This window comes from Euprymna scolopes, chromosome 2, assembly GCF_053919585.1.
Source record: "Euprymna scolopes isolate OS-2025 chromosome 2, ASM5391958v1, whole genome shotgun sequence".
Lineage (NCBI taxonomy): Eukaryota > Metazoa > Mollusca > Cephalopoda > Sepiida > Sepiolidae > Euprymna > Euprymna scolopes.
This window is the reverse complement of record NC_136483.1, coordinates 152,306,330-152,315,992: the sequence shown is the minus strand read 5'-3', so window position 1 is coordinate 152,315,992 and position 9,663 is coordinate 152,306,330. Positions and strand designations below refer to the sequence as shown.

Sequence of the window (9,663 nt, the reverse complement as noted above, 5' to 3'; positions counted from 1 at the left end):
CAAAGACATTGAGAAGCAATAACTTTCACTGAAATAGAAAAGTTCAATGTACGGCTCGTGTGAGAAGTGAATATTTGTGCGACTCTGGTTGCTGTTTGGGCGTTTGTGTTTCTATAGTGAACAGTATATGTGTGCACGTGTGTGCGAGTCAATGTGTCAGTAAAGTACGCAATCAGTCATACTCTGTGTCTTTCACGCGTGATGTGTGAGTGTGTTTATGACGTACAGATTAAATTGGATGCGAGCTGGCTGCATTAGATATTAGGATTGATTTTATCGCTCGGAAGTTTAATAGTTTGTGATTTGCTCCAGACTTCTGTTTGGATCTTTTCTCAGCGGTTTTGTTTTGCTAGTACTAGATAGACGAAAATCTCGGCTCTCCGAATGTTTGAAATTTATTTTTTTTAATATTTAAATAATCTTCAGCCGATTTATACGAGCACACACACACACACACCCACACACACACACACACACACACACACACACACACACACACATAATAATGAGTAATAATAACGAAACATTATACATCAATATGACTTAATGATGATAGAAATATTAAAATAAATATTAAATTCATATTTAGATTTTAAAAATTACTTCTGATTTTTCGCTAATCTAATTCCGTGTTCATGTCAACACACGGGTTTACTTATCGCCAAGAATGCCATTGTCGTTTCTGCTGTTTAGCGTTTGCTATGCATAAAAATTCATCCAAGTATTGATTCGATAAAAATTAAAGTAATTAAATAAACAAATAAAAATAAAATAAATAATAATAATTCTGATTTCGTTTATGAACGTCTCTCTGGAAAGAGGTGGGATTCATTTCCAGAGGATTTCCCTTAATCCCGGCTTCAAACCAGAAGCTTCAAAGATCGAGGGTTTTCCTAAGGATGTTGGTGGTACCTATAATTGCAGAGGTTTGAAGGCCGCCTAAAACATCGGGGATTTGTAGTTTTTTCAATTGTCCTTCCAGACGACTTGATACTACTCCTAGTGTACTAACTACGACCGGGATTATTTGTGTTTTATCTCCGTGTATACGCCTTATCTCCAAAGCCAATGGAGCATAATTGCTCCACTTCTCATTCTCCTTCTCTCTCACATTCCTGCCCCAGGGTCCTGAGAAGTCTACAATCTGCCAGTTTTTTGAGACCTTGTCAATGACGACCAAATCCGGACGATTATGTTCCAATTGCTTGGTCGTTATGACACTTTTGTCCCACCATACCTCTATCTTGCCATCCTCACTTGTTCTCACTTCATCAGGCACCTCCTCAAACCATTTTCCAGCACACTTCACCCCAACCCTCTTACACACCTCCCAATATATCTGGAGTCCCATGCGATCGTGTCTTTTGCGGTACTATCTCTCTAGGCCAGTCCACTACACCCTGCTGCAAGGTGCGCAATTGATTCTGAGGTCTTACCACAAATCCGGCATTCTGCAGCAATTTCCTCTCCTAGAACCACTTTTTTTAACAATCGTGTTCCTAATGCCTGCTCTTGTGCTGCACAAACAAAAGCTTCAGTGTTCTTAGCCAGATACCCAGCTCTAAGGCATTGCCATGATCTTTCATCAGCCACTTCTGTTATATCCTGAAAGAACCTTCCATGCATTTTCTTCCTAGCCAGTTCCTCTGCCCTTTCTCTATCCATACGTCTCACATAATCAGCCTTGGTCTCACATACCTCCACTTCATTGTAATAATAATAATAATAATAATAATAATAATAATAATAATAAGCACTGAAAAAAAAAGAAAACAGAGAGACAAATGACAAAACGATAAAAGAAAAATGGGAAGCGAAACAACTCTACGGAAGATTCATAAGAATGACAAAAGATGAGAATAACATGGATGCGAAAAGGACATGTAAACCGAGAAACTGAATCTCTAATAACTGCAGCACAAGATAACTCGATAAGAACCAACCATATCAAAGCAAAGATCGATAAAACACAAGAAAACAGCAAATGCAGACTCTGTGGACAAAGAGACGAAACGATAAACCATATAGTAAATGAATGCAGAAAACTGGCCCAAAAGGAATACAAAAACAGGAACGACCAAGTGGGGAGGGCGGTGCACTGGGAATTGTGCAAACGGCTGCATTTTGAACGTACAGACAAATGGTGCCAGTATAAACCCGCAACAGTACTCGAAAATGAGAACCATAAAATCCTATGGGATATGGGCATACAGACGGACAAACCCATCCAAGCAAGAAGACTAGATGTAATAATAATTAACAAGAAAGAAAAATTCTGTCAAATCATAGATTTTGCTGTCCCAGCTGACCACAGGGTGAGTATGAAAGAAAAGGAGAAACGAAGCAAATACACAGAGCTAGCCAGAGAGTTAAAAGGGTTTTGGATGATGAAGAAAATCAAAATAATACGTATAATAGTAGGAGCACTAGGAACAATTCCGAAAAACTTTGAAAAAAGAAAGAGAGAAATTGGAATCAGAGGAAAGGCTGCAAAAATACAACGGCTAACGATAATGAAAACGCCTGAAATATTAAGGAAAACCCTTGAATGCAGAGAATAATACAAGAATACAATATAATGAAGAAGCGTTACAGGGAATGAAGAATACTGAAGCTGCATATCTACAAGTTCTACACCCCATTACGCATCTCCTTCCATTGTCTCATCACCCATTCGCCCAGCCTAAAAAAAATGTGATACCAAAGAACCGAGAAGGGTCAATAAGGAATGAAAGATCGAGAAGAGAGCACAGACCAGACTTCCGCTGGACAAGCACGAAGAGAACTGGGATCTTGGGGAGTCTTAGTGCCACTCAAATTCCAGTATAGACCAATGGCCGCTGCCAACGAGAAATCAATGGTAAGAGGCTGTTGTGATGACGCAAATTTATTTGCAAATGCTATCGGAGGAGGTGGAGATGGCTGGACGTCTGGGGAGACATGTTGTCACTCAGTTTCCAGAGAACACCAGAAGTTTCGAATCAGATTTTTGATGACTTGTGTGAAAGTTTCATGTGAGTCAATAATAATAATAATAATAATAATAATAATAATAATAATAATAATAATAACAATAATAATAATAATAATAATAATCAAAAGAAGCGAGATTGAGACAATATGGTGAATGCAGCAAACTGGCTCAAAAGGAATACAAAAACAAGCACGACCAAGTGGGGAGGGTAGTACACTTGGAATTATGCAAATAGCTGCATCTCGAACGCACAGATAAGTGGTACAAACATAAGCTGGCAATATTACTTGAAAACGAGAATCACAAAGTCCTATGTGACATGGACATACAAACTGATAAACCCATCTAAGCGAGAAGACCGGATGTCATAATAATTAACAAAAAAGAAAAATTCTGTCAAATCGTAGACTTTGCTGTCCCAGCTGATCACAGCGTGGACATCAAAGAAAAGGACAATGCATAGAGCTAGCTAGACAGCTAAAAGGGATATGGAAAATGAAGAAAATCAAAATGATATCTAGGAGTACTAGGAACAATTCCGAAAAACTTTGAAAAAAGAATGTGAGAAATTGAAATCAAAGGAATGACTGGAAAAATACAACGAACAACAATCATGAAAACAGCTGAAATATTAAGAAAAACCTGTGAATGTGGAAACTAACACACAGGAGCAACAAGTGTGGGCCAGACAAACTGCTGCAAAGGCAAAACATGAAATTCTACACGGAACCAAGAACACTGAAGCTGCATATCTATAAGTTTTCTAACACAACCCAAACCCATCCTTCCATTGCCACATCACTGCCCCCCCCAAAAAAAGTGAGACCAAATGACCAAGTAGAGTCGTAGAGAAAGGAAAGACCGGGGAACTGACCAGGAGAGATCTTTGATGACGTGTGTGAAAGCTCTTTGTGAGCCAATAATAATAATAATAATAATAATAATAATAATAATAATAATAATCAAAATGATCAAAATAATCAACAGGAAGAAAGCAATGTGGAGAAAACGGAATATTGGAAATGTAACTGACAGGGAGAGGCTAAACAAGAAACATGAAGAACTGGACCAAAAAATAAAAGCAAAGGAAGCGAGATTGAGACGATATAGATATAAATCTGAACAATGCAAACAAAACAGAACCTTTGAAACTAATGAAAGCCAATTCTACCAAAATGTGAACGGAGGAAAAACAAAAACAGAACAACCAAATCCGACAGAAACAAAACTCTACTGGAGTAAAATATGGGAAGAGCGACGAGATCACAATAGAAATGCAGAGTGGCTGAAAGACATGAAAGAAGAGTTACAACAAATAGAAAAAGGAACAGTGAATGAAATCAACAAGGAAACCCTAAAGAAAACCATAGGAAAAATGGCAAACTGGAGAGCACCAGGGCACGACGGGATACATGCATACTGGTTCAAAAAATTCACAACCTTACACGAAAGGCTAGCCCAAAACTTGAGATGTATACAGGAAGCAAGCGTACCAGACTGGATGACAAAAGGTAGAACCACACTGCTACAGAAGGACACGGAGAAAGGAACCGTCCCTAGCAACTATAGGCCAATCACGTGCTTACCAACTATGTGGAAGATACTGACAGCACAACTGAGGGAACAAATCTACCACTTCCTGAATAACCGTGGACTCATCCCCGAGGAGCAGAAAGGATGCCAAAAAGGAAAAAGAGGAACACATGACCTGTTATATATAGATCAAAAGATCCTAAAGGAGGTAAAAAGGGGGAGAAAAAATTTAGACATGGCATGGATCGACTACAAAAAAGCATACGACAGGATACCCCAAGCATGGATGATAGAATGCTTAAAAACGTATAAAATACCAAGTAGGATCACCAATAGAAAATAGAAAATGCAATGAAAACATGATGACTGGAATTGACAGCTGATGGACAATACATAACATAAATTAACATACAAAGAGGCATCTTCCAAGGAGACTCACTATCACCACTACTGTTAATCATAGCCATGATGCCCTTGAACAGTATTCTGAGAAAGTGCCAAGCCGGATACAAGTTCTCCAATACAGAGGAAAAAATGAACCATCTGATGTACATGGACGATCTGAAACTTTTTGCAAGGACCGAAAAGGAGCAAGATACACTAATTAACACTACCAGGATCTTCAGCTAAGATATCCAAATGGAATTTAGAAAGGAAAAGTACACACAACTACACAACTAGTTATAAGAAAGGGAAAACTGGAAACGACAGAAGGCATGGAACTACCCAACCAAACAGAAATGAGAGCACTAGGGGAACAAGACGACTATAAATACTTGGGAATTCTGGAAGCGGACACCATCAGAGCAACAGAAATGAAAGAGAAAATTCGAAAGGAATACCTCAGGAGAACAAGAAAACTCCTGAAAACTAAATTATATAGTAGAAACCTAATAAAAGGTATTAATACATGGGCAGTGCCACTAGTACTACTCTGGACCGTTTATAGGGTGGACAAAAGAAGAACTGAGACAACTCGACCAGAAAACCAGGAAACTCATGACCATGCATAATGCACTACACCCAAAAGACGATATTGACAGACTCTACGTGAAAAGGAAAGACGGCGGGAGAGGACCGATCTGTATAGAAGACTGTGTGAAGGACACGACAAAAGACTAGAAAAATACATAATGCAAAACACTGAAAGGATAATTATGGCAGCGAGAGACACTGAAAACAGAGAGACAAACGACAAAAGGAGAAAAGAGAAATGGGAAGAGAAACAACTCTACGGAAGATTCATAAGAATGACAAAAGATGAGAATAACGAAAACACCTGGACATGGATGCGAAAAGGACATATAAACCGACAAACTGAATCTCTAATAACTGCAGCACAAGATAACTCGATAAGAACCAACCATATCAAAGCAAGGATCGATAAAATACAAGAAAACAGCAAATGCAGACTCTGTGGACAAAGAGACGAAACAATAAACCATATAGTAAGTGAATGCAGAAAACTTGTCCAAAAGGAATACAAAAACAGGCATGACCAAGTGGGGAGGGTGGTACACTGGGAATTGTGTAAACGACTGCATTTTGAGCGTACAGACAAATGGTACAATCATAAACCCGCAACAGCACTCAAAAACGAGAACCACAAAATCCTATGGGATATGGACATACAGACGGACAAACCCATCCAAACAAGAAGACCAGATGTCGTAATAATTAACAAGAAAGAAAAATCCTGTCAAATCGTAGACTTTGCAGTCCCAGCTGACCACAGGGTGAGTATGAAAGAAAAGGAGAAACGGAGAAAATACACAGAGCTAGCCAGAGAGTTAAAAGGGATTTCGATGATGAAGAAAATCAAAATAGTACCGATAATAGTAGGAGCACTAGGAACAATTCCGAAAAACTTCGAAAAAAGAATGGCAGAAATTGGGATCAGAGGAATAACTGCAAAAGTACAATGACTAACGATAATGAAAACGACTGAAATAGTAAGGAAACCCCTTGAATGCGGAGAATAATACAAGACAATATAACGAATAAGCGTTACAGGGAATGAAGAACACCGAAACTGCATATTTACAAGTTCTACACCCCCCATCATACATCCCACCCCATTGTTTCATCACCGCCCCCCCCCAAAGAAAATGATACCAAAGGGCCGAGATGGGTCAATAAGGACTGAAAGACCGAGGAGCGAGCGCCAACCAGACCTCGGCTGGACAAGCGCAAAGAGAACTGGGACCTTGGGGAAGCTGAGTGCCACTCAAATTCCAGTATAAACCAATGGCCACTACCAGCGAGAAATCAATGGTAAGCGGCTGTTGCGATGATGCAAATTCATTTGCAAATGCTATCGAAGGAGGTAGAGAGAGCTGGACGTCTGGGGAGACTTGTTGTCACTCAGCTTCCAGAGAACACCACAGGTTTCCAATCAGATCGTTTGTTGACTTGTGTGAAAGCTCTTTGTGAGCCAATAATAATAATAATAATAATAATAATAATAATAATAATAATAATAATCTGGGACCTTGGAGAGGCTTATCGCCACCCGAATTCCAGTGAAGATCAATGGTCGCTACCAACGAGAAATCAATGGTAAGCGGCCGTTGCGATAACGAAAGTTCATCTGTAAAGGTTATCGAAAGTGGTGAAGATTTGTTGTCACTCAAAATCCAGATAACATCACAAGCTGTTCTCAAAGAGAAAACTTTGATGATGGCTTATGTGACTACTCCTAGTGAGTAAGATAATAATAACAATTGAAGAAACATAATATTAAAAAATATGTAAATAACAATATTTACGTCACTTTCCTTTTTCAAGTAATTTTTTACGTGTTTTCTTTTTGAAAAGGAGAATTTATTCCTTAAATATCAAATACATGTGTGTGTGTGTGTGTGTGTGTGTGTGTGTGTGTGTGTGTGTGTGTGTGTGTGTGTGTGTGTGTGTGTGTGTTGTTGTTGTTGTTGTTACCCGGATTTCAAATTCTAAGTTAAGATATGGTCTATTGATGAACCCAAATAAGGGATATATATATATATATATATATATATATATATATATATATATATATATATATATATATATATATAAGAGAGAGAAATTGAAGAAAACTGTAGGTTGAACTTTACTATCAAAATTTATTGTTCGACTGAATACTCAAACATACAATTTACAAAGTCCTTCTTCCGCGGAGTTTCAAAGAATGCTATTCTTGTTATTCTTCTCGTCGGAGGACATAAAGCAATCAGCAAATTATATTTAGTAGTAATTTGCTAGTTAAGGCATTAAGTGAAATCGCAATTTAGTGTAGTTATAAATTGCCAAATAAAAAAGTGAAAAAATGTTGGATATGTAATATATATATATATATATATATATATATATATATATATATATATATATATATAAACAAATCGCGTATAATATTTCAGCTTGAATGAAAATCCTCTCAAGTTGATCCGAAATGCAAAATAGTTTAGAGAGAATGGATTCCAAAATAAGTCCATAAAATAAATATATATAATTAAATATATATAAATATATATATATATATATATATATATATATATATATATATATATATATATATATATATATATATATATATAAGATAATATTATATACTAACTGTACTCGGCCACGCATTGCTGTGGCTGAAAACAAAACAAAACATAATAGGCAAAATGTATGGTTCTTATGTTCATGTTTTCAATACCTGTGGATATTGCTTTCAAATATGATTTTGTTGTTTTGTTCGGTACTGTACTAATAGAAATGCTGATGTTCAAGTGAAACCAGTAGTACTTAATGTATTGCCATGTCGCAGTACTGAAAATATCCAAAATGCACGCAAAACGATAATGCATAAGTTAATAATTAAAGGGGATGGTTTTCACAGGAAATAGAAATGGAAGATATTTCTCAAGTATTTTATGGCAAATGTCACGCGACAAAACAAAAATGGCCGCCGAAAGCATCTGTTTTGTTAAATCATGAAATACATAAATTGACAAGAAATGTAATTTGTTATAATAGTGTTTGCAAATAAAAATTAACTTTTTACAATAACGAAGAAGCGCCGTTTTTTATCGGGCCAAGATTTAAATAGACCTAAAATGTAAGTAGGTATAATTGTGTTTTTTAAATTTAATCAACCTTTCGGCTGTGTGATATCGCTACAATAACGAAGACGCGCCCTTTTGTATCAACAAACCCGTACAATGAACAACCCGCATAGACTAATCCGGAAAGTAACGGGTAAAGAATAGCAAGACAGGAATTGTAAAAAAAAAAAAAAAATACTTAAAATTTACTGATTAGACAGATACTTGTACGAGCCTTTTTCACGTCTCACACAAAAACACACATTCACATTTCAAGCTATGTCATATACATACGCGCGCACAAACATACGCGCCCACGTCCACACATGTACACATATTCACGTTCGCGTACATACACTCACATTCACGTGTATATACACACGCTCTAACGCATACATATGTACTCACACACGCGCACACGAACGCACACATGGACGACGTCACTTCCGCTTTCTAAGGAATTATACACATGCGCAAATGACCACCGGGAAGGAGTATAAAACAAAGAGACAAGCTGTTTTTAACCCTTTTTAGAAACAACTCTCGACCAGAGAGGTTGGGCTAACCAGCCGCCTCCCTTTCGGGAGGCGCACGCTCGTGCGCGTCAACACCCCTGCGACTATGTATGGGGCACGAGCTAACAGGCCGTATGTACACATTCACACTCTTTCTCTCTATATCTACTACTGGTCCCTGAGAACACTTTCGCGTAGCTGACTACTAACTGATGTCAACTCTCATATCCTCTTCTTTGTCTACACGCTGGACTAGCATTCTCATTTCCACTACAACACTTATTTCTCTTCCCACCCGCGCACAAACGATAGTGAGATGAACACACATTTCCTATCCTTCTACAACACCAACCCCGCAACGAACATTGGTTACACTCGCGCGGACATGAACACATGTTATAACTAAAACGTTCATTCTTTCAAGAGCAAATAAACGACGTTTATCTTATCCATCAATTGAGTCTTTGTTTCCTTCAATTCCATTCGTTTCATTATTCTTTTGTAGCGGGATTGGGGTATTTATATATCCTAGTCCGCTACATACTTGATTATCTAAATAGAACTTGCCGTT

General features: G+C 37.7%; 1 protein-coding gene across 2 annotated transcripts in view; it reads right to left on the bottom strand.

Moving 5' to 3' along the window:
• LOC145297707 (uncharacterized) overlaps positions 1-9,663 on the bottom strand; it is a 151,355-nt gene that overhangs the window by 3,228 nt on the left and 138,464 nt on the right. The gene's annotated exons all lie outside the window — the stretch shown is intronic.